The sequence below is a fragment of the Bombina bombina genome, chromosome 6 (genome assembly GCF_027579735.1).
Source record: "Bombina bombina isolate aBomBom1 chromosome 6, aBomBom1.pri, whole genome shotgun sequence".
In the NCBI taxonomy this organism is placed as follows: Eukaryota; Metazoa; Chordata; class Amphibia; order Anura; family Bombinatoridae; genus Bombina; species Bombina bombina.
In genome coordinates, this window is record NC_069504.1 from 335,292,831 (window position 1) to 335,319,615 (window position 26,785).

Consider the following 26,785-nt stretch of genomic DNA (forward strand, 5'->3'; position numbering starts at 1 on the left):
TCCTTCTTTGGTACAATGAAGAGATTTGAATAAAACCCCATCCCCTGTTCCGGAATTGGAACTGGCATAATTACTCCAGCCAACTCTAAATCTGAAACACAATTCAGAAATGCTTGAGCTTTCACTGGATTTACTGGGACATGGGAAAGAAAAAATCTCTTTGCAGGAGGTCTCATCTTGAAACCAATTCTGTACCCTTCTGAAACAATGTTCTGAATCCAAAGATTGTGAACAGAATTGATCCAAATTTCTTTGAAAAAACGTAACCTGCCCCCTACCAGCTGAACTGGAATGAGGGCCGTACCTTCATGTGAACTTAGAAGCAGGCTTTGCCTTTCTAGCAGGCTTGGATTTATTCCAGACTGGAGATGGTTTCCAAACTGAAACTGCTCCTGAGGACGAAGGATCAGGCTTTTGTTCTTTGTTGAAACGAAAGGAACGAAAACGATTGTTAGCCCTGTTTTTACCTTTAGACTTTTTATCCTGTGGTAAAAAAGTTCCTTTCCCACCAGTAACAGTTGAAATAATAGAATCCAACTGAGAACCAAATAATTTGTTTCCCTGGAAAGAAATGGAAAGTAGAGTTGATTTAGAAGCCATATCAGCATTCCAAGTCTTAAGCCATAAAGCTCTTCTGGCTAAGATAGCCAGAGACATAAATCTAACATCAACTCTAATAATATCAAAAATGGCATCACAGATGAAATTATTAGCATGCTGGAGAAGAATAATAATATCATGAGAATCACGATTTGTTACTTGTTGCGCTAGAGTTTCCAACCAAAAAGTTGAAGCTGCAGCAACATCAGCCAATGATATAGCAGGTCTAAGAAGATTACCTGAACATAGATAAGCTTTTCTTAGAAAAGATTCAATTTTTCTATCTAAAGGATCCTTAAACGAGGTACCATCTGATGTAGGAATGGTAGTACGTTTAGCAAGGGTAGAAATAGCCCCATCAACTTTAGGGATTTTGTCCCAAAATTCTAACCTGTCAGGCGGAACAGGATATAATTGCTTAAAACGTTTAGAAGGAGTAAATGAATTACCCAATCTATCCCATTCCTTAGCAATTACTGCAGAAATAGCATTAGGAACAGGAAAGACTTCTGGAATAACCGCAGGAGCTTTAAAAACCTTATCCAAACGTATAGAATTAGTATCAAGAGGACTAGAATCCTCTATTTCTAAAGCAATTAGTACTTCTTTAAGTAAAGAGCGAATAAATTCCATCTTAAATAAATATGAAGATTTATCAGCATCAATCTCTGAGACAGAATCCTCTGAACCAGAAGAGTCCAAAGAATCAGAATGATGGTGTTCATTTAAAAATTCATCTGTAGAGAGAGAAGATTTAAAAGACTTTTTACGTTTACTAGAAGGAGAAATAACAGACAAAGCCTTCTTTATAGATTCAGAAACAAAATCTCTTATGTTATCAGGAACATTCTGCACCTTAGATGTTGAGGGAACTGCAACAGGCAATGGTACATCACTAAAGGAAATATTATCTGCATTAACAAGTTTGTCATGACATTTAATACAAACAACAGCTGGAGGAATAGCTACCAAAAGTTTACAGCAGATACACTTAGCTTTGGTAGATCCAGCAGGCAGAGGTTTTCCCGTAGTATCTTCTGGCTCAGATGCAACGTGAGACATCTTGCAATATGTAAGAGAAAAAACAACATATAAAGCAAAATAGATCAAATTCCTTATAAGACAGTTTCAGGAATGGGAAAAAAATGCCAAACATCAAGCTTCTAGCAACCAGAAGCAAATGAAAAATGAGACTGAAATAATGTGGAGACAAAAGCGACGCCCATATTTTTTGGCGCCAAATAAAACGCCCACATTATTTGGCGCCTAAATGCTTTTGGCGCCAAAAATGACGCCACATCCGGAACGCCGACATCTTTGGCGCAAAATAACGTCAAAAATGACGCAACTTCCGGCGACACGTATGACGCCGGAAACGGAAATGAATTTTTGCGCCAAAAAAGTCCGCGCCAAGAATGACGCAATAAAATGAAGCATTTTCAGCCCCCGCGAGCCTAACAGCCCACAGGGAAAAAAGTCAAATTTTTGAGGTAAGAAAATATATGATAATTAAAGCATAATCCCAAATATGAAACTGACTGTCTGGAAATAAGGAAAGTTGAACATTCTGAGTCAAGGCAAATAAATGTTTGAATACATATATTTAGAACTTTATAAATAAAGTGCCCAACCATAGCTTAGAGTGTCACAGAAAATAAGACTTACTTACCCCAGGACACTCATCTACATGTTTGTAGAAAGCCAAACCAGTACTGAAACGAGAATCAGTAGAGGAAATGGTAAATATAAGAGTATATCGTCGATCTGAAAAGGGAGGTAAGAGATGAATCTCTACGACCGATAACAGAGAACCTTATGAAATAGACCCCGTAGAAGGAGATCACTGCATTCAATAGGCAATACTCTCCTCACATCCCTCTGACATTCACTGCACGCTGAGAGGAAAACCGGGCTCCAACTTGCTGCGGAGCGCATATCAACGTAGAATCTAGCACAAACTTACTTCACCACCTCCATCGGAGGCAAAGTTTGTAAAACTGATTTGTGGGTGTGGTGAGGGGTGTATTTATAGGCATTTTAAGGTTTGGGAAACTTTGCCCCTCCTGGTAGGAATGTATATCCCATACGTCACTAGCTCATGGACTCTTGTTAATTACATGAAAGAAAGTATATTAATATAACCATGTTGGTTATGTAAAACTGGAGAATGGGTAATAAAAGGATTATCTATCTTTTTATACAATTACAATTCTTGAGTAAACTGACCCTTTAAAATGTTTCCCGCCACCCTGCATTTTAGGCATGCTCTCCACTTCTTAAACCGCTGCAGCATGCAACATTAGTTGGCTTCGCTACTGGTGGGGTAAGACACTAAACGAGAGCAGGTGGGTTCTTTGTTAACATAAAGGTACTTGTACACTCTATATGCAATTGTTTCCTTATACTGCGCACTAAGTACCTAGGCATACTACTGTTTGTGTTTCTCCCTTTTATTCATCATACCTGCTGTGAACAGCCTCGGCTGGATTAGACTTGGTGGAGGGTAGATCCACATATTTATTTATTTTTTCACCTAACAAATGTATGCTTTGTAAACTGGCTACTGTCTGTCTTCCAGCTCAATTTTGCACTAACTTAAATTCTGTTTTAAAGTTTTAATTGTCTAATTTTATTATTGTCAATCCAAGTTTGTCTTCCTACTGTATATACACCACACATGGTGGTGTTACTTATTTTACTGCAAGTTTTAACGATCACTTAAAGTCAGCTATTTCTGAAGAGATTACTTTTCATTTTAAGCTCAAAACACCTACGTTCTTTACTTAAGGAAGTTTTGAAAATTCCAAAATATGGGAGACAGCACCAAGTCATTAATCACCAGGCATAGTTAGAAATCAGTCACTTCCACAGATACAAACAAAGGATATTTACAGCCTTGGTAAATTTAAAAAGGGACCTTTATTTCACTTGCTTGGTCCAAAATACAAAAAAAGGTCCATGCAAGTGAAATAAAAACTCCTACTAAATTTAAAAGACCTTTTCCTGTTCCAAACACAGATTTGGAACTTTAGGAATCCATTCCTAAGGTGGATTTAGCTATTTTTACCTTAGCTAGATGGACCACGTTTCCTCTGGAAGACTGCACTTCTTTCAGAAAACCTATGGATAAGAAACTGGAAAGTTTTATTCGGAAGGCCTGCAAGGAGGTCTGTTATGCCAACCAGCTGTGGGTATCGCCTGTGTTGCATGGGCAGCTTCTCTTTGGTGCAATTCTTTATCTGAGTTGGTTTCAGAAGAATCACCCTTAGAAGATATTCAAAAACACATTTGTTGTTTGCAGTTAGCACAATCCTTTATTTGTGATGCAATTGTTCAAATTATTCATATTAATGCCAAAAATACAGCTCTAGCTGTTCTTACTTGAAGGGTCCTATGGTTCAAATCGAGGTCTGCTAGTCAAGACTTTTAAACATTAGCTTTCAAGAGAAAGATCTGATTTGGTTCCGACTTGGATTCAATCATTTCCATGGTCACAGGTGGCAAGGGAGCCTTTTTACCCCAGGATTAGAAGTCTAGAGCCAAGGGTAAATGGCAACTGGTTTCCCTCCTTTTGCCAATTAAGGAATCAGATCTCTTCTTCTCAGAAACCAGATTCCTCCAAGTCTATCTGGAAACCCAATCCAGTCTGGAATAAGTTCAAGCAAAACATGAAGTCACCTTCCAATGCTGTTGGGGGGAAGGTTAAGCTTTTTTAGAAGGATAAATGAAAAAAAAACATGAATTATGCTTCGCTGATAATTTCATTTTCTTCTGAAGGTAAGAGTCCACAGCTGCATTAATTTATTTTGGGAATTCAGAACCTGGCCACCAGGAGGAGGCAAAGACACCACAGCCAAAGGCTTAAATACCTCCCCCACTTCCCTCATCCCCCAGTCATTCAGCCAAGGGAACAAGGAACAGTAGGAGAAATAGGAGGGTGAAAAAAGGTGCCAGAAGAACAAAAACTACAGCCACCTCATAGATATAAAACACGGGCGGGAGCTGTGAACTCTTCCCTTCAGAAGAAAATGAAATTATCAGGTAAGCATAGTTTATGTTTTTCTTCTTAAAAGGGAAGAGTGCAGAGCTGCATTCATTACTTTTGGGAAAACAATACCCAAGCTAGAGGACACTGAATGCAAATAACAGGTGGGTACAAAATGCGGCCCCTCAAAAGGCACCACAGCCTGAATTACTCGACACCCAAAATATTTGAAATACAAACGACACAGAGAAAACCCGAGTCAAGGTAACTGCACATCAGTTACACCACCGGCAAAGCCGAACTAGAGACCACTCAGACCTAGAGTCCGTCAGGCCCAAACACCTCTGAGGCATCCGCCCCACGGGTCACGACACCCAAGAAGATACCCGGCCACAGATAAGGACCGCAACTGCCTCCCAAAAGGGAACCAAAGACCAGGAAAATCCAAAGTACTTTTTCACTCAACACCTTGAGAACAACCCATGGTTGTCTTACAATGGCAATGCTCAGGGAGATAAAATCCCTAGAACACAAGGACCAAAAAAAGAAGGATCCATACACAGTGAACATGTCCCAAAAGGAATCGAGGAACCCCTCATGTCCCTAATCCCATACCCTACCCTAAAATACTCCAGGAAAATCACGAGTCCCCCAATTCCCCATAACCTATCTAGATCTGGAGGCTAGGTAGACGGAAACAGCAGAAACAGGATAAAAATCCCAGCAGCTAGAACAGAGCTCTCCAAGAGAAACTCAATCCATATATAACAAGATATGCTCAGATACACATAAACTGAATCTAAGCTAATATCTATGAGGCGCCAAACTATCAAATATTGCAAATCAATACAATCTAGCTAAATGTATGTACCAAATGCAAATGTAAGTACACAGATATTAACCCCTTGAGTGCTAACAACGGCTCTGAGCCGTCGCAGAGTTTCCCACTCTGATGTTATCGACGGCTCAGAGCACTCTTCCACCTTGAGGGAGATCTGGGGGCTCCTACCCGCTCCTACCCCGGCGATCGGGCCTGCATAGTGACAGGCATCCCCGGGGCTTCACGCTTTGTGCAGTGACGTCACACACAATGATGTGATGAAGTCACTGTGCAACTTTATTAAAAATGTAAAATACAAAGTATAGGGAAAGGGGGCATGCTGCTTAGACGCCTGTATCTCGGGCATCTAAGCAGCTACAGACCCCCAAGACCAACCGTTGGAAATGTAATCGCCTAACCTTTCCAATGGTGTAAGTCTTGGGGATCTGGAAAAAAAATACAAAATGTAATTATTTTTTTTTATTTTTTTTTTAACCCTTAAATCACCTTAGCACTCAAAGGGTTAATAGATCAAATACAGATGTAAATACACAGATATTAATAGAACGGATAGAATAGAATATTGGTCATACAATTAGATATAGAAGCAAAGTCTAATAATAGACCACAGTCCAAAGGTATATGAAAGTTCTTGGATAGAGATAGATAATTAAATCAATGTCAGGGTAGTCTAACACCTCCAGGCAGCTCCTCTAGGATGTCATGCCAGACACATGAGACAAATCTAAGATATAAGAAATAGAGGGCGCCACATAGCGCAGATCAGCCAGTCACACCAAACAATATGGTAATAAGGAGTCAATCCTACTCACGTGATGATATGCACAAATGTGCTATAAAGGCAAGCCAGATCCACAAAGTCGTCCGGCAGACTCTCAGACAAATCTGTACCAGGGGTAATCCTCATCCCATTGTGATAGGGGGTATCCACTCAAGGCAGCAGAGGGCACCTGACAGCCAGTCAGAGGCAGTGAAGGGGGCCAGATGGATATAAGTCCAGATAATCCAAGTGGAAATAAGAAGCAGCAGCGAGATGAAATATATAAAAAGTTTAATAAAAAGCGTAAAACAACAGCAACGCGTTTCTCAGTGGCACAGCACCGTTTCCTCAGGCTATAAAACAATCTCACAGCTGCTAAACGTAAAGCCACCAGCAACCAATCAGCAATCAGAATGGTTACACACCCTCTGGGTGACGTGTATAATGCATATTAACAATATTAATGACCATGTTATATAACCATGCGTGTTCCTCCAGTAACAATAGAGAGCCACCCCACTAGTAAACTTATACAATATCTAAAATAACGGGATAATAAAAAACACACACATCAGATCGCATATATCAAACTAACATTCACTCAATAGCGATTAGGAGAGAGATAGGGGGCATGGTTAATTTGTCATAGACAGATCGATATCTACAACGGTACATAAGAGACCAATGGATATTAAGCTTCATTCTACAGAATATATAGCAATCTAGAACATGGAGGAGCAACTAACTCTAACCCTATAACCTCCAGGGGGCTTGATCCGTAATGTAATAGAGTCAATGGGAGGGGAGAACTACGGTTAGGATGTGACATCACTTACCCCTTTGAACATAAAAGTCTATCTAGATCGGGAACTACAACGGTACGTGCGAGACCTAAACATATTAAACTACACTCTACAGAATGTATAAAAGTAGAAGACATATAAAGAAGCAACTGTTACCCTATAAACTCCAGGAGGCTCGATCCGTGGTGTAATATAAAGTCAGAGGGAGGGTAGAATTGCGGTTAGGATGTGATGTCCCCTGTCCCTTTGTGCAAAAGAGCCTATCCACACAGCGAGCCTGATATCTTGCTCCGCCCATAGAGGAAAAATAAAGGTTAATAATAAACATAAATATAAGCTCAGAGGTAACCATAGTAACTATAACAACTACAAAAATAAGTGAAGTGGGCACACCAACTTCACAATAAAACAATTAAACAAAGGTAAGTACCAATTGTACCCATCGACCAAGAACATGAGCAGCAAAGACCGATGATCAAAACTATGAGAAGATCGAAATCTCATAAACGGCTACATATTGTTAAGGGTGATAATAAATGAAATTGAGTTCAAAATCTCATGTACGGCTAGGTACTTCTTATGGGTGAAATACATATAACTTGGTCGCAGTCACATTGATAATCAATGTAAATTGATGCCAGTAATGGTAATATTGATAAGTAATACAATTAATATTAGTGTTAAGAACGTTATACGTTACATAATAATAATGTGATGTGAAAAACAATAATAATAATTCCTATGAAATATAATTTGTAAGGAAGTAATGATATATAGTGCTGAAAAATGATGATATAATGTAATATAATATGACTAGTGATTGGTAAGTGAAATCAAGATTCAAAAATAAAAGGAAGATAAGAGAATAATAAAAGAAAAGAAAAAATGAATCTCTTTCATAGTGATGTGCTCAGTCTCTATTGAAATCATAATAATTATATATATATATATATATATATATATATATATATATATATATATATATATATATATATATATATATATATATATAAAATGTAATATGTAATACTGTGTATGCTCCCTGTAATAATTAAACGTATATATTGCCTAGTAAATAACAAACAAAATCTAACCTCCAAGTATGTGGCAATGTGTTAATTAAATTTATAGTATACTATACATATCAAAACTAATAAAACAAACCCATAAATGAAGATATATAATAATAAACAATAAATAAGTGCATGGAGCTGTAAAGCCCTCCTATGGTAATTAAAAAATAAGCAATGTCAAGTGTATAAAGTAATAATGAAAGTTAGAAAGCAGCCAAATCCATATTCATATTTAGTCCAAAGGGAAACAGGGTTTTTAATTTATAAATCCAATATGTTTACCTTTGTCTTTATCTATTGCATCTATTATATAGATAAGGAGGGATAGTTTCAAAGGGCAGATGGTGAAAGTGTCAAGGGACCCATTATGATTAATGTTATAATGTTTCCGAACACTATGGTTTTTACGATTATTCCTCATGTTTCTATAATGTTCATTCCATTTGTTTCTCACAATTCTACAAGTGCGACCCACATACTGGATCCCACAGAAATTGCAAGTTAACAGATAAACCACATAGGTGCTAGTGCATGAGAGGTGTTGATAGATTTTGTGTGTTTTGTTAGTAGTATAAGAAGAAAAAAGTTGCATCCAGGGTTAATATGTTTGGGCAATTAAGAAATTAAGCAGAAGGTGTCCTAGCCACTTTTCCAGTAAGCTCCCCACAATCTTAACATACAAATTAAAGAAGTTGCAGAAGGTGTCCTAGCCACTTTTCCAGTAAGGAGCAGATATTGCAATTTTTCAGGAGACATTTAAAAAACCCTTTTGGTACTGTATATTTCTTATTTGTTAGTGTAGGGTTATTAGATTTTACCACTAGATTCTTACTAGTATCTATATCTTTATCTTTATGGACAACAATCTTACTCAGAGCCAGGTAGTTTTTTTAGCTTGGGTGTTTAAACACACACCTTGGCTCAGGGTCTAATCATTTCCCTAATATAGGATCCCTACGTAAAAGGTCCCAATGATTTTTTATAATGCGTTTAATCCTCATATGGTTCACACTATATTGTGTAATAAATATAGAGTTCTCTTGATAATTGCCTTAGAATTATTCTTAGTTTTTGGTCTAAAATAAGACTGTCAATCATCAGCTTTTGCATGCTCATATCAAGCATCAATAACATGTTGAGGGTACCCCTTTTCCTGAAAACGTTTTTTCAGAATAATACTTTGTGCTTCATAGTCATCTAAAAGGCTGCAATTTCTACGTATCCTCTGAAATTGTCCATAAGGTATGTTATTTTTCCACGAACTGTAATGGTTACTGAAGTAGTTTAAATAACTATTACAGTCTACAGTCTTAAAGTGAGTAGTAGTTATTATTACGTTATCCGGGGAGAAAGACAAGCATAAATCAAGAAATACTATTGTCAGGGTACATGTGAAGTAACATTAAATCAACTACAGATATACCACATGATTTGATATTTCATTTTAGCTAATATCTAATTTGACATGAATTGGTCTCACTATGACCCCTGACCCACCTCACTGATACTTAAGACAAGTGAGAACAGAGGGAAAACATTTGGTTCAATTAGTGAAGGCAGTTTATTTCAAATTTTCATTACATGGCTTTTTTTCAAGTTTGATTTCCTGATTTTTCCTCTATGTAATAAAAGGTTATTAGGTAATGACCCCTGTGGATAAACCGACATGTTGTCTGTAGGAAAACCCTTTAAGTGTATGCAGAACCCCCCCCCCCCCCCAGTTTTTACAGAAGAAAATGACTGTTACACTTAGGTGTTAGATTATCCCCTGCAGAGCTACATACGCATCTTCCCAGACAAACTGGAAATGTAAATTTTGGTTTAAAAAAAAAAAAGAAAAGAAAAAAAAGAGAAATTAGAACTTCATATGAAATGAAATTGTGTAGTTTTCAAATATTCAATATATGCCTTAGACTGTCCAAATAAATTGTATAAACTTATATTTGTGAATCTGAGTGAAAATGTCTAGCAGTGGCAAGTTTTATATATATACTGTATTTGCTGAATTTAATAACGTTTTCCGCCAACGTTTCCCCAGAAGGCCGAACTGAATCAGGCGATCCCACGCTTGATGGACCTAGGTTACCGGAGCATGGACAGTATCGTAGAAATGCTTCACTTGGCAGATATAAATGAGACAGCGCCATAGAAATGGCCATGTGGAACCGTGCCGTAACCTCCGGCAGAAACAAGCTACTCTCCGGTGGAGTGAAGGCCATAGGGCCACCTGCATGAGTAGCCGGGAAAGGGTCTTGGGCACGCGCCTCACAGGACATGGAAACCTCGGAGGCGGATGGCTCAACGCACTCTAAGCTCCCAGATACTATAGAACGGCAACCGGAACCTAACTGATGGGCATTGATTAGTTAAGATGTCTAACAGCGCTCACCTACTTCCTTAAGGCTCCTGGGTAACAGGGTATCTAGCTTACCCTAATTAGAGACACAAATACAAAAATAGTCCAAGAGCGCCTGTAACTAGGCGAAGGAAGAGTCTAACAGATTGAATTTAAAAATGGTCGAATATTTATTAACAAATCATAAATATAAAAATAAAAAACATGGATCCATGTATACTACATACATATAAAATCTGAAAAAATGTATTTATATATTTATATAAAAACAATCAGAATATGAAAACAATTTGCAAGTAGTTGTCAATCATAACAATTTAAAAGCGGTTGCTAATCATAACAATGAGAAAACATAATTTATGTAAGAACTTACCTGATAAATTCATTTCTTTCATATTAACAAGAGTCCATGAGCTAGTGACGTATGGGATATACATTCCTACCAGGAGGGGCAAAGTTTCCCAAACCTTAAAATGCCTATAAATACACCCCTCACCACACCCACAAATCAGTTTAACGAATAGCCAAGAAGTGGGGTGATAAGAAAAAAAAGTGCGAAGCATATAAAATAAGGAATTGGAATAATTGTGCTTTATACAAAAAAATCATAACCACCACAAAAAAGGGTGGGCCTCATGGACTCTTGTTAATATGAAAGAAATGAATTTATCAGGTAAGTTCTTACATAAATTATGTTTTCTTTCATGTAATTAACAAGAGTCCATGAGCTAGTGACGTATGGGATAATGACTACCCAAGATGTGGATCTTTCCACACAAGAGTCACTAGAGAGGGAGGGATAAATAAAGACAGCCAATTCCTGCTGAAAATAATCCACACCCAAAATAAAGTTTAACAAAAAACATAAGCAGAAGATTCAAACTGAAACCGCTGCCTGAAGAACTTTTCTACCAAAAACTGCTTCAGAAGAAGAAAATACATCAAAATGGTAGAATTTTGTAAAAGTATGCAAAGAGGACCAAGTTGCTGCTTTGCAGATCTGGTCAACCGAAGCTTCATTCCTAAACGCCCAGGAAGTAGAAACTGACCTAGTAGAATGAGCTGTAATTCTTTGAGGCGGAATTTTACCCGACTCAACATAGGCAAGATGAATTAAAGATTTCAACCAAGATGCCAAAGAAATGGCAGAAGCTTTCTGGCCTTTCCTAGAACCGGAAAAGATAACAAATAGACTAGAAGTCTTACGGAAAGATTTCGTAGCTTCAACATAATATTTCAAAGCTCTAACAACATCCAAAGAATGCAATGATTTCTCCTTAGAATTCTTAGGATTAGGACATAATGAAGGAACCACAATTTCTCTACTAATGTTGTTGGAATTCACAACTTTAGGTAAAAATTCAAAAGAAGTTCGCAACACCGCCTTATCCTGATGAAAAATCAGAAAAGGAGACTCACACGAAAGAGCAGATAATTCAGAAACTCTTCTAGCAGAAGAGATGGCCAAAAGGAACAAAACTTTCCAAGAAAGTAATTTAATGTCCAATGAATGCATAGGTTCAAACGGAGGAGCTTGAAGAGCTCCCAGAACCAAATTCAAACTCCATGGAGGAGAAATTGACTTAATGACAGGTTTTATACGAACCAAAGCTTGTACAAAACAATGAATATCAGGAAGAATAGCAATCTTTCTGTGAAAAAGAACAGAAAGAGCGGAGATTTGTCCTTTCAAAGAACTCGCGGACAAACCCTTATCTAAACCATCCTGAAGAAACTGTAAAATTCTCTGTATTCTAAAAGAATGCCAAGAAAAATGATGAGAAAGACACCAAGAAATATAAGTCTTCCAGACTCTATAATATATCTCTCAAGATACAGATTTACGAGCCTGTAACATAGTATTAATCACGGAGTCAGAGAAACCTCTATGACCAAGAATCAAGCGTTCAATCTCCATACCTTTAAATTTAAGGATTTCAGATCCGGATGGAAAAAAGGACCTTGTGACAGAAGGTCTGGTCTTAACGGAAGAGTCCATGGTTGGCAAGATGCCATCCGGACAAGATCCGCATACCAAAACCTGTGAGGCCATGCCGGAGCTATTAGCAGAACAAACGAGCATTCCCTCAGAATCTTGGAGATTACTCTTGGAAGAAGAACTAGAGGCGGAAAGATATAGGCAGGATGATACTTCCAAGGAAGTGATAATGCATCCACTGCCTCCGCCTGAGGATCCCGGGATCTGGACAGATACCTGGGAAGTTTCTTGTTTAGATGAGAGGCCATCAGATCTATCTCTGGGAGCCCCCACATTTGAACAATCTGAAGAAATACCTCTGGGTGAAGAGACCATTCGCCCGGATGCAACGTTTGGCGACTGAGATATTCCGCTTCCCAATTGTCTACACCTGGGATATGAACCGCAGAGATTAGACAGGAGCTGGATTCCGCCCAAACCAAAATTCGAGATACTTCTTTCATAGCCAGAGGACTGTGAGTCCCTCCTTGATGATTGATGTATGCCACAGTTGTGACATTGTCTGTCTGAAAACAAATGAACGATTCTCTCTTCAGAAGAGGCCAAAACTGAAGAGCTCTGAAAATTGCACGGAGTTCCAAGATATTGATCGGTAATCTCACCTCCTGAGATTCCCAAACTCCTTGTGCCGTCAGAGATCCCCACACAGCTCCCCAACCTGTGAGACTTGCATCTGTTGAAATTACAGTCCAGGTCGGAAGAACAAAAGAAGCCCCCTGAATTAAACGATGGTGATCTGTCCACCACGTTAGAGAGTGCCGAACAATCGGTTTTAAAGATATTAATTGATATATCTTCGTGTAATCCCTGCACCATTGGTTCAGCATACAGAGCTGAAGAGGTCGCATGTGAAAACGAGCAAAGGGGATCGCGTCCGATGCAGCAGTCATAAGACCTAGAATTTCCATGCATAAGGCTACCGAAGGGAATGATTGAGACTGAAGGTTTCGACAGGCTGTAATCAATTTTAGACGTCTCTTGTCTGTTAAAGACAAAGTCATGGACACTGAATCTATCTGGAAACCCACAAAGGTTACCCTTGTTTGAGGAATCAAAGAACTTTTTGGTAAATTGATCCTCCAACCATGATCTTGAAGAAACAACACAAGTCGATTCGTATGAGACTCTGCTAAATGTAAAGACGGAGCAAGTACCAAGATATCGTCCAAATAAGGAAATACCACAATACCCTGTTCTCTGATTACAGACAGAAGGGCACCGAGAATCTTTGTGAAAATTCTTGGAGCTGTAGCAAGGCCAAACGGTAGAGCCACAAATTGGTAATGCTTGTCTAGAAAAGAGAATCTCAGGAACTGATAATGATCTGGATGAATCGGAATATGCAGATATGCATCCTGTAAATCTATTGTGGACATATAATTCCCTTGCTGAACAAAAGGCAATATAGTCCTTACAGTTACCATCTTGAACGTTGGTATCCTTACATAACGATTCAATAATTTTAGATCCAGAACTGGTCTGAAGGAATTCTCCTTCTTTGGTACAATGAAGAGATTTGAATAAAACCCCATCCCCTGTTCCGGAACTGGAACTGGCATAATTACTCCAGCCAACTCTAGATCTGAAACACAATTCAGAAATGCTTGAGCTTTCACTGGATTTACTGGGACATGGGAAAGAAAAAATCTCTTTGCAGGAGGTCTCATTTTGAAACCAATTCTGTACCCTTCTGAAACAATGTTCTGAATCCAAAGATTGTGAACAGAATTGATCCAAATTTCTTTGAAAAAACGTAACCTGCCCCCTACCAGCTGAACTGGAATGAGGGCCGTACCTTCATGTGAACTTAGAAGCAGGCTTTGCCTTTCTAGCAGGCTTGGATTTATTCCAGACTGGAGATGGTTTCCAAACTGAAACTGCTCCTGAGGACGAAGGATCAGGCTTTTGTTCTTTGTTGAAACGAAAGGAACGAAAACGATTGTTAGCCCTGTTTTTACCTTTAGACTTTTTATCCTGTGGTAAAAAAGTTCCTTTCCCACCAGTAACAGTTGAAATAATAGAATCCAACTGAGAACCAAATAATTTGTTTCCCTGGAAAGAAATGGAAAGTAGAGTTGATTTAGAAGCCATATCAGCATTCCAAGTCTTAAGCCATAAAGCTCTTCTGGCTAAGATAGCCAGAGACATAAATCTAACATCAACTCTAATAATATCAAAAATGGCATCACAGATGAAATTATTAGCATGCTGGAGAAGAATAATAATATCATGAGAATCACGATTTGTTACTTGTTGCGCTAGAGTTTCCAACCAAAAAGTTGAAGCTGCAGCAACATCAGCCAATGATATAGCAGGTCTAAGAAGATTACCTGAACATAGATAAGCTTTTCTTAGAAAAGATTCAATTTTTCTATCTAAAGGATCCTTAAACGAGGTACCATCTGACGTAGGAATGGTAGTACGTTTAGCAAGGGTAGAAATAGCCCCATCAACTTTAGGGATTTTGTCCCAAAATTCTAACCTGTCAGGCGGAACAGGATATAATTGCTTAAAACGTTTAGAAGGAGTAAATGAATTACCCAATTTATCCCATTCCTTAGCAATTACTGCAGAAATAGCATTAGGAACAGGAAAGACTTCTGGAATAACCGCAGGAGCTTTAAAAACCTTATCCAAACTTATAGAATTAGTATCAAGAGGACTAGAATCCTCTATTTCTAAAGCAATTAGTACTTCTTTAAGTAAAGAGCGAATAAATTCCATCTTAAATAAATATGAAGATTTATCAGCATCAATCTCTGAGACAGAATCCTCTGAACCAGAAGAGTCCAAAGAATCAGAATGATGGTGTTCATTTAAAAATTCATCTGTAGAGAGAGAAGATTTAAAAGACTTTTTACGTTTACTAGAAGGAGAAATAACAGACAAAGCCTTCTTTATGGATTCAGAAACAAAATCTCTTATGTTATCAGGAACATTCTGCACCTTAGATGTTGAGGGAACTGCAACAGGCAATGGTACATCACTAAAGGAAATATTATCTGCTTTAACAAGTTTGTCATGACAATTATTACAAACAACAGCTGGAGGAATAGCTACCAAAAGTTTACAGCAGATACACTTAGCTTTGGTAGATCCAGCAGGCAGAGGTTTTCCTGTAGTATCTTCTGGCTCAGATGCAACGTGAGACATCTTGCAATATGTAAGAGAAAAAACAACATATAAAGCAAAATAGATCAAATTCCTTATAAGACAGTTTCAGGAATGGGAAAAAAATGCCAAACATCAAGCTTCTAGCAACCAGAAGCAAATGAAAAATGAGACTGAAATAATGTGGAGACAAAAGCGACGCCCATATTTTTTGGCGCCAAATAAGACGCCCACATTATTTGGCGCCTAAATGCTTTTGGCGCCAAAAATGACGCCACATCCGGAACGCCGACATTTTTGGCGCAAAATAACGTCAAAAATGACGCAACTTCCGGCGACACGTATGACGCCGGAAACGGAAAAGAATTTTTGCGCCAAAAAAGTCCGCGCCAAGAATGACGCAATAAAATGAAGCATTTTCAGCCCCCGCGAGCCTAACAGCCCACAGGGAAAAAAGTCAAATTTTTGAGGTAAGAAAAAATATGATAATTTAAAGCATAATCCCAAATATGAAACTGACTGTCTGGAAATAAGGAAAGTTGAACATTCTGAGTCAAGGCAAATAAATGTTTGAATACATATATTTAGAACTTTATAAATAAAGTGCCCAACCATAGCTTAGAGTGTCACAGAAAATAAGACTTACTTACCCCAGGACACTCATCTACATGTTTGTAGAAAGCCAAACCAGTACTGAAACGAGAATCAGTAGAGGAAATGGTAAATATAAGAGTATATCGTCGATCTGAAAAGGGAGGTAAGAGATGAATCTCTACGACCGATAACAGAGAACCTTATGAAATAGACCCCGTAGAAGGAGATCACTGCATTCAATAGGCAATACTCTCCTCACATCCCTCTGACATTCACTGCACGCTGAGAGGAAAACCGGGCTCCAACTTGCTGCGGAGCGCATATCAACGTAGAATCTAGCACAAACTTACTTCACCACCTCCCTTGGAGGCAAAGTTTGTAAAAACTGATTTGTGGGTGTGGTGAGGGGTGTATTTATAGGCATTTTAAGGTTTGGGAAACTTTGCCCCTCCTGGTAGGAATGTATATCCCATACGTCACTAGCTCATGGACTCTTGTTAATTACATGAAAGAAAGGTATTCCTATGAAGTCTCACCAATTAGGGAGATAAACAAATGGGAGTCATATAAAAAGATCTTAAAAAAAATAAAAAGATCTTAAAATAATGATAAATCCAATGAATATGTTCTAATAGTAGGAAATTCCAGTGAAAAAATCCGCAGTGATATAACTTGTGATAGTAAAAATGATATAAATCCTGTGATAAAAATATATAAAAATATAAATATATATAAAAACGGGTGAACAAATATGTGAAAAAATGTGAAAAAATGTGAAAAAATGTTATATGCAAATAAATTGATAATGGGGACCCCAAAAAATGAAAAATATGTGAAAAAATGTGCGAAAAAAAGAGGTAATATTAAAAATGGATGATGTTAAAACCAAAAGTAAAAATAAAAATAAAAAAGTGAAAAATGAATGTGTTCAAAAAAGAGTTCAGTTAATAGATTCGAAAGGGTTAGGGATATGTTTAATCCAAATAAGATGTCGGTTACTGAATGTTAGTGAGTGATCCTCCTTGTGAGTGTTTCCTTGTAAGTGAATTTTCGTGTGTATCCGTGTGAATGATGATAGTTTATCCTTTTAGTTAGATAGCTGTGCTTTTCCTTTCAATGATATCTTTAGTAATTCCTGTAAATTTTGTATTTGTATTTGATGGGCATTGATTACCTGGCCATTTCATATTCATCAAAAGACTGTATTACCTCCATAATTTTGGGATTACGATAAGACAAAACTAACTGGCACACTTTGACACCCCAATGGCTGGGGCACTCACTACCTCCTGTGAACCAGACGGACAACCCACGAGCTAGACTCTCTTGGTCGCACACAGTCAGCATAGGGAAGTGAAGTACCAACGTAATCGCACCCATCACATATTAAACATGATTAAAAGCCCCCCCCTGTTCAATAACCCCCCTTAGGAGATATTAACCCAAGATTCCTCATTTAAGATAAAAGGAGTCCCACTAGGGGCACTACCTTGTTTCTTTAACAATACATGTCATATTGAAATAAACTGAAACAATCTTACCAGAATCTATGCCATGGAACAGGAACACGGCCCTTCAAGTGTGACAGATAGTAGCCTCGCTTCTGACATGGACTTGAGTGAAGAAGGGTAGGCAGCAAAACTCGTCAACACTGATTACCAAGGAGATGTTAATATGAGTGGGGATGGGTTTACTGGAAAACTCTCCCTGCATTTACGGACTCTAACTTTCATCCATGCTCTCACTGAGAGGCTGACAGGATTACTTAAAACTCCAGTCCCATTGCGAAGAGTAATACCCTCCTTAAGAGACTATCTCGAACTTTAGACACTTCTCTGCCAACCTCCTGTGACAAAAGACAAATAATGACTGGGGGATGAGGGAAGTGGGGGAGGTATTTAAGCTTTTGGCTGGGGTGTCTTTGCCTCCTCCTGGTGGCCAGGTTCTGAATTCCTAAAAGTAATGAATGCAGCTGTGGACTCTTCCCTTTTAAGAAGAAAAACAAAACCCTATAACTAGGTACAGTGTGGCTACTCTTTACAAGGTAATATCCAAAACCTCTAAAATCAAGCTAAAATGTAAAAGTAAAGGAGCGGCAGTTACAACCATCAGCTGTATATCTTTAATATTCACATTAAAACTGAAAATTAATATTATAAACCACTGGTGGTAAGAGAGAATACAAATAGTATTATGTACACTATAAACAAAGATCTGTGAAAAAAAATCACAAAGAAGAGGGCACCTCCTAGTGCAACACTGATGTGATAATGAATGAAGCAAATCGAAATCTGAAATAATACTCACAAAGGGAGCAGCACCCAATGTGCTAAATGGCACAGGCTGGGGATTCACAGTGACCAAGCTACACTGATCCTGCAATAGGATGAAGAGGTCCAAAATGTCCAGGTGGTGTGGCAGATAATCGACAAAGGACAGAGATCTATGGATATAATCACAAAGATTGGTTCCATTTTTGGATCACCGTGTCCAGACGTTTCACTACCATGGATGAATAAATCAGGACTATCTTGCTCAGCTCAAACTTGGGTTATAAAGTTCTCTCAAGTACACAGCCAAGATTTGTCCCATTACTGGTGATTATAATTGTACACCTGTTTATGATATGTATATAACTGTTTGGCTGTTTTCCATGTGATTTACACCTATAGATTAGACTATTATAGGAACTATTTTGTTAACTCTTATTTCACACATATCACATATATAGTTTGGTCTAAATTAGATCAACTCATACCTTATCTCATATATAGCGCCTCCTAAGGTTGGACATTTCGGTGTCACAGCAGCCTATTATGTACACTATAACACAGTAAAAAAAATTATGGTTAAAAAAGTGAATGGCCAAATATAAACGGAGGGATAAACTGCTCAGGAATTAAGTGTCCAGTAGGATGGTGTTTCCCCAAATAAGATGCAGCGTAGGGGGTAAGCCGCTGAATACAGCACAAAGTTGGACTCTGTCCGTGTTATATACAAGTGTTCAATCTGAACAGCAGAGGGGGCGTTTTACTCTCTGGAAGTATATTCCTCTGGGTGTAAGATGATCCTTACCGGATAATATCCAATAGCTGATAGGCTAGTTTTTGTGAACTAGAAGCATAGGGATCAGTCCGTTTCTAGTAACATGTAGAGGATACTTATACAATGCAAATTTAGCAGGTGTGCTAGAGATGTAAAAGTAGGAACTCGATGGAGGCGGAGCCAACAGCCACATCAAGCGGTCGCATAAGGCAGGAGCTCTCTCCTCCAAAACCCACTAAACATATTATTTCCCCTTCTCTCAGAAATTATTTTACAGAAAACTCCCTCTCCGGATCCCCTTAATCCCACCCTAGATAATTTTCCCACCTACATAGCCTTATTGGCGATCATAAAGCTCCATCTAACTACCTTACTGCTGCCTGCTCTGAAGACCGGACAGCTCATCCGGTGCAACAAACAAGTCCTCCTGACTTGCTACTGTCTAGGAGCCCACCCGACACCATCTGTTAGCCCTCGGGGTAGGTCTGGTGCTGCCTCTCACATCAGGACAGATCCAGTCAACTTTGTTAGCTGACACACGACGAGGAGCCATCCGGAATCTCTCACAGCCCGCCCATCCATATCAGAAGCCTCCTGTCACTCACCCGGGCTAAGATCGCCGTCCCATGATCTGTGGAGAAGTCTGCGGCAAGCGGTTTACAGGGAGCCCTTCAGGGTCCGGAGCAGACACTTTTGGCGCCAACAGTCGCCATTTTGAGGCCTTCTCTGTGAGGGAGCTCAGGAGATTCCCTTTGATACTGAGGTCCTACGCATGAAGGGGTAAGCACTACTAAGGCACCACTATATCTGTAATAATCCAATATGCAACCAAGATGCGTGAATTTTTTGAAATAATATTTAAAATAAAATTTAGTAATGTGCCACAGTTGTTACTTTTAGTGTGGATTTCCCAAGCAACATATGTGACTTAATATAGCCATACACAGAACCACTGGTATTAACGTTACCAATATCAGTAAGAAAGTTTAAGACTTTAGTATCACAACAAAAGGTAAGTTTAGGTCCTACCTCTGTTCCAATGAGGATATCGTAGCTCAGGTCAGGGAGGGAGTATACCCACAGAGAGGTGACCAATTTAGCTGTAAGCAAAGAGAAGCACTCCGGTGTTTACCCGGCAAACTGCAGGGAGAGAGACACAGCTAGAAGCAATCCGGCCGTAGCTGATGACGTAATTCAGCTGCTGTGAGGATCCGGCTGTCAGAACAGGGTAAAGGAACGTCTGCAGATGTAAGTAAGGCTCCGTGTAGACTTAACCTGCTTGAGAGTAAGTTAGAGTTTATGTATTAACAATCTGAGAGAGAGTTAATTCAAAAGAGTGACAAGTTGAAGTGTAAACCACTTTGGGGCTGTCTGTGCTGAAGATCCAGTATAGACTTCAATTAACCAGCAATGAACTGCTGAGAGGAAGTTCCTTTTAAAAGGTAGGAGGTGATCTCCTTAAAGGCACAGCAAGCATAATAAAAAGTGAGTGTAATCCTTACAATATCATAACCTACCCAGGACACTACTAATATACCCCACATCCCTCTCACAAATTTTGAGGAATTTATAAAGGGATATTGAATTTGATTGGAATAGGGGCGTGCTGAGGGAAGAAAACAACATAGAAATATAAGAGGGTAAGAGAGAGGAGGAAAAGTACAAATAAGAAAGGAGAAAAGTGAGCACAAAAGTTAAAACAAAATAGGGATAACATAAGGATATAGAAGTTTACGGTGGCAGTATAACCCCAGAAGATTTACACTATACAAAGGACCCAGCAGGACACTTACAACCACTAATACACTATCCTTGCCCTTTTCCCAAGAGGCAGATTATGCTCAATTATACTCCTACTCAACTACTCTAACAGGGGCAAACGACTCACTCCTAAATCTGCTTATTCTGAGGAGCCTGCCGCTGGGTTTTCGCATAACACCAATCCTGAATATATTTCTCCAACTGATGCTTTGAGCCTCCACAGCATAACATTCACTTCTTGGAGATCCCTCTCCCCCCTTTCTCGCAGCCCTTGTGGCCTGCGAGTCATACCCACTCTCCTTTTCCCGACTTCGCCCAGTGGTGGCACATTCCCCGAGAGGGGTTTCCTTACGGTGCCTATCGTCCCAGAATACTCACACAGTGTGCTTGACCCATAAGTACTCCTTAAATGTCATAGCCTAAGTAGTTGAAACTTGACCATATCAGCTCCCACTCCGGTCTGACTATTCTTCCCTAACAGTCAGTGGTAATAATGATAGGCTAAGGTCCGAGAGGTAGAGGCGCCGGCTTGACTCCCCCAGTTTCCAACTCTAACAGGAAGGTAATTTTACTCACTCTACTTACCTCTGAAGATTCTGAGAGACTTTCTCCTAAATATGGCACATGCTGGGAAGAGAAAATCAAAAAATCATGAGCTCCCCAAAAGGACTCTAACAGATCATTTTAAAAGCAAAAACAACTCTGACCCTGACCTCTTGGAAGAGGACTCCAGAGATTCTTCTGTTTTCAATGCTAGAAATTCAAGACCAGATAACCCTGGTAAAGATAGGGCTGCGCTCTCACAATCTACTTTCCTAGATACCATCAAAACACTATCTGACAAGATGGATACTCATTATACATCCTTACGGCAAGAGCTTAGTCAGTCTGTCAGTGAACTCAAACGCAATATTTCTTCATTAGGAGAACGAACAGAGACACTTGAAAGGAAACATGAAGATCTGGCAGTTGATCACTCAAACCTACTCTCCTACTCACAGAATCTAGCAGAGCAAATCTCTAATTTGGAGGCCAAGTTAGCGGATTTGGAGGATAGATCCCGCCGAAAAAAATCTTCGGATTAGGGGAATTTTCGAAGACGTGTCCTCAGCTGACCTACATAATTATCTGGCCGCCCTTTTTAGGGATCTCTTGGGCACAGTTACAGATCAAGACCTCTTAGTCGACAGAGCACATAGGGCAGTACGGCCGCGTACTTCCTCTACTGACACCCCGAGATATGTCATTGTACGTCTTCTCTTCTATACAACAAAGGAAAAAAACATAATTTATGTAAGAACTTACCTGATAAATTCATTTCTTTCATATTAGCAAGAGTCCATGAGCTAGTGACGTATGGGATATACATTCCTACCAGGAGGGGCAAAGTTTTCCAAACCTCAAAATGCCTACAAATACACCCCTCACCACACCCACAATTCAGTTTAACGAATAGCCAAGAAGTGGGGTGATAAAAAAAAGTGCGAAAGCATATAAAATAAGGAATTGGAATAATTGTGCTTTATACAAAATCATAACCACCACAAAAAAAGGGCGGGCCTCATGGACTCTTGCTAATATGAAAGAAATGAATTTATCAGGTAAGTTCTTACATAAATTATGTTTTCTTTCATGTAATTAGCAAGAGTCCATGAGCTAGTGACGTATGGGATAATGATTACCCAAGATGTGGATCTTTCCACACAAGAGTCACTAGAGAGGGAGGGATAAAATAAAGACAGCCAATTCCTGCTGAAAATAATCCACACCCAAAATAAAGTTTAACGAAAAACATAAGCAGAAGATTCAAACTGAAACCGCTGCCTGAAGTACTTTTCTACCAAAAACTGCTTCAGAAGAAGAAAATACATCAAAATGGTAGAATTTAGTAAAAGTATGCAAAGAGGACCAAGTTGCTGCTTTGCAAATCTGATCAACCGAAGCTTCATTCCTAAACGCCCAGGAAGTAGAAACTGACCTAGTAGAATGAGCTGTAACTCTCTGAGGCGGAGTTTTACCCGACTCAACATAGGCAAGATGAATTAAAGATTTCAACCAAGATGCCAAAGAAATGGCAGAAGCTTTCTGGCCTTTTCTAGAACCGGAAAAGATAACAAATAGACTAGAAGTCTTACGGAAAGATTTAGTAGCTTCAACATAATATTTCAAAGCTCTAACAACATCCAAAGAATGCAACGATTTCTCCTTAGAATTCTTAGGATTAGGACATAATGAAGGAACCACAATTTCTCTACTAATGTTGTTGGAATTCACAACTTTAGGTAAAAATTCAAAAGAAGTTCGCAACACCGCCTTATCCTGATGAAAAATCAGAAAAGGAGACTCACAAGAAAGAGCAGATAATTCAGAAACTCTTCTGGCAGAAGAGATGGCCAAAAGGAACAAAACTTTCCAAGAAAGTAATTTAATGTCCAATGAATGCATAGGTTCAAACGGAGGAGCTTGAAGAGCCCCCAGAACCAAATTCAAACTCCAAGGTGGAGAAATTGACTTAATGACAGGTTTTATACGAACCAAAGCTTGTACAAAACAATGAATATCAGGAAGAATAGCAATCTTTCTGTGAAAAAGAACAGAAAGAGCAGAGATTTGTCCTTTCAAGGAACTTGCAGACAAACCTTTATCTAAACCATCCTGAAGAAACTGTAAAATTCTCGGTATTCTAAAAGAATGCCAAGAAAAATGATGAGAAATACACCAAGAAATATAAGTCTTCCAGACTCTATAATATATCTCTCTAAATACAGATTTACGAGCCTGTAACATAGTATCAATCACAGAGTCAGAGAAACCTCTTTGACGAAGAATCAAGCGTTCAATCTCCATACCTTTAAATTTAAGGATTTCAGATCCTGATGGAAAAAAGGACCTTGTGACAGAAGGTCTGGTCTTAACGGAAGAGTCCACGGTTGGCAAGAGGCCATCCGGACAAGATCCGCATACCAAAACCTGTGAGGCCATGCCGGAGCTACCAGCAGAACAAACGAGCATTCCTTCAGAATCTTGGAGATTACTCTTGGAAGAAGAACTAGAGGCGGAAAGATATAGGCAGGATGATACTTCCAAGGAAGTGATAATGCATCCACTGCTTCCGCCTGAGGATCCCGGGATCTGGACAGATACCTGGGAAGTTTCTTGTTTAGATGGGACGCCATCAAATCTATTTCTGGAAGTTCCCACATTTGAACAATCTGAAGAAATACCTCTGGGTGAAGAGACCATTCGCCCGGATGCAACGTTTGGCGACTGAGATAATCCGCTTCCCAATTGTCTACACCTGGGATATGAACCGCAGAGATTAGACAGGAGCTGAATTCCGCCCAAACCAAAATTCGAGATACTTCTTTCATAGCCAGAGGACTGTGAGTCCCTCCTTGATGATTGATGTATGCCACAGTTGTGACATTGTCTGTCTGAAAACAAATGAACGATTCTCTCTTCAGAAGAGGCCAAAACTGAAGAGCTCTGAAAATTGCACGGAGTTCCAAAATATTGATCGGTAATCTCACCTCCTGAGATTCCCAAACTCCTTGTGCCGTCAGAGATCCCCACACAGCTCCCCAACCTGTGAGACTTGCATCTGTTGAAATTACAGTCCAGGTCGGAAGCACAAAAGAAGCCCCCTGAATTAAACAATGGTGATCTGTCCACCACGTTAGAGAGTGTCGAACAATCGGTTTTAAAGATATTAATTGAGATATCTTTGTGTAATCCTTGCACCATTGATTCAGCATACAAAGCTGAAGAGGTCGCATGTGAAAACGAGCAAAGGGGATCGCGTCCGATGCAGCAGTCATAAGACCTAGAATTTCCATGCATAAGGCTACCGAAGGGAATGATTGTGACTGAAGGTTTCGACAAGCTGCAATCAGTTTTAGACGTCTCTTGTCTGTTAAAGACAGAGTCATGGACACTGAATCTATCTGGAAACCCAGAAAGGTTACCCTTGTCTGAGGAATCAATGAACTTTTTGGTAAATTGATCCTCCAACCATGATCTTGAAGAAACAACACAAGTCGATTCGTATGAAATTCTGCTAAATGTAAAGACTGAGCAAGTACCAAGATATCGTCCAAATAAGGAAATACCACAATACCCTGTTCTCTGATTACAGACAGAAGGGCACCGAGAACCTTTGTAAAAATTCTTGGAGCTGTAGCTAGGCCAAACGGCAGAGCCACAAACTGGTAATGCTTGTCCAGAAAAGAGAATCTCAGGAACTGATAATGATCTGGATGAATCGGAATATGCAGATATGCATCCTGTAAATCTATTGTGGACATATAATTCCCTTGCTGAACAAAAGGCAAGATAGTCCTTACAGTTACCATCTTGAACGTTGGTATCCTTACATAACGATTCAATATTTTTAGATCCAGAACTGGTCTGAAGGAATTCTCCTTCTTTGGTACAATGAAGAGATTTGAATAAAACCCCATCCCCTGTTCCTGAACTGGAACTGGCATAATTACTCCAGTCAACTCTAGATCTGAAACACAATTCAGAAATGCTTGAGCTTTTACTGGATTTACTGGGACACGGGAAAGAAAAAATCTCTTTGCAGGAGGTCTCATCTTGAAACCAATTCTGTACCCTTCTGAAACAATGTTCTGAATCCAAAGATTGTGAACAGAATTGATCCAAATTTCTTTGAAAAAACGTAACCTGCCCCCTACCAGCTGAGCTGGAATGAGGGCCGCACCTTCATGTGGACTTAGAAGCAGGCTTTGCCTTTCTGGCTGGCTTGGATTTATTCCAGATTGGAGATGGTTTCCAAACTGAAACTGCTCCTGAGGATGAAGGATCAGACTTTTGTTCTTTGTTGAAACGAAAGGAACGAAAACGATTATTAGCCCTGTTTTTACCTTTAGATTTTTTATCCTGTGGTAAAAAAGTTCCTTTCCCACCAGTAACAGTTGAAATAATAGAATCCAACTGAGAACCAAATAATTTGTTACCCTGGAAAGAAATGGAAAGTAGAGTTGATTTAGAAGCCATATCAGCATTCCAAGTCTTAAGCCATAAAGCTCTTCTAGCTAAAATAGCTAGAGACATAAACCTGACATCAACTCTGATAATATCAAAGATGGCATCACAGATAAAATTATTAGCATGCTGAATAATAATAATAATATCATGAGAATCATGATGTGTTACTTGTTGCGCTAAAGTTTCCAACCAAAAAGTTGAAGCTGCAGCAACATCAGCCAAAGATATAGCAGGTCTAAGAAGATTACCTGAACACAGATAAGCTTTTCTTAGAAAGGATTCAATTTTCCTATCTAAAGGATCCTTAAACGAAGTACCATCTGACGTAGGAATAGTAGTACGTTTAGCAAGGGTAGAAATAGCCCCATCAACTTTAGGGATTTTGTCCCAAAATTCTAATCTGTCAGACGGTACAGGATATAATTGCTTAAAACGTTTAGAAGGAGTAAATGAATTACCCAATTTATCCCATTCTTTGGAAATTACTGCAGAAATAGCATTAGGAACAGGAAAAACTTCTGGAATAACCACAGGAGATTTAAATACCTTATCCAAACGTTTAGAATTAGTATCAAGAGGACCAGAATCCTCTATTTCTAAAGCAATTAGAACTTCTTTAAGTAAAGAACGAATAAATTCCATTTTAAATAAATATGAAGATTTATCAGCATCAACCTCTGAGACAGAATCCTCTGAACCAGAAGAGTCATCAGAATCAGAATGATGATGTTCATTTAAAAATTCATCTGTAGGGAGAGAAGTTTTAAAAGATTTTTTACGTTTACTAGAAGGAGAAATAACAGACATAGCCTTCTTTATGGATTCAGAAACAAAATCTCTTATGTTA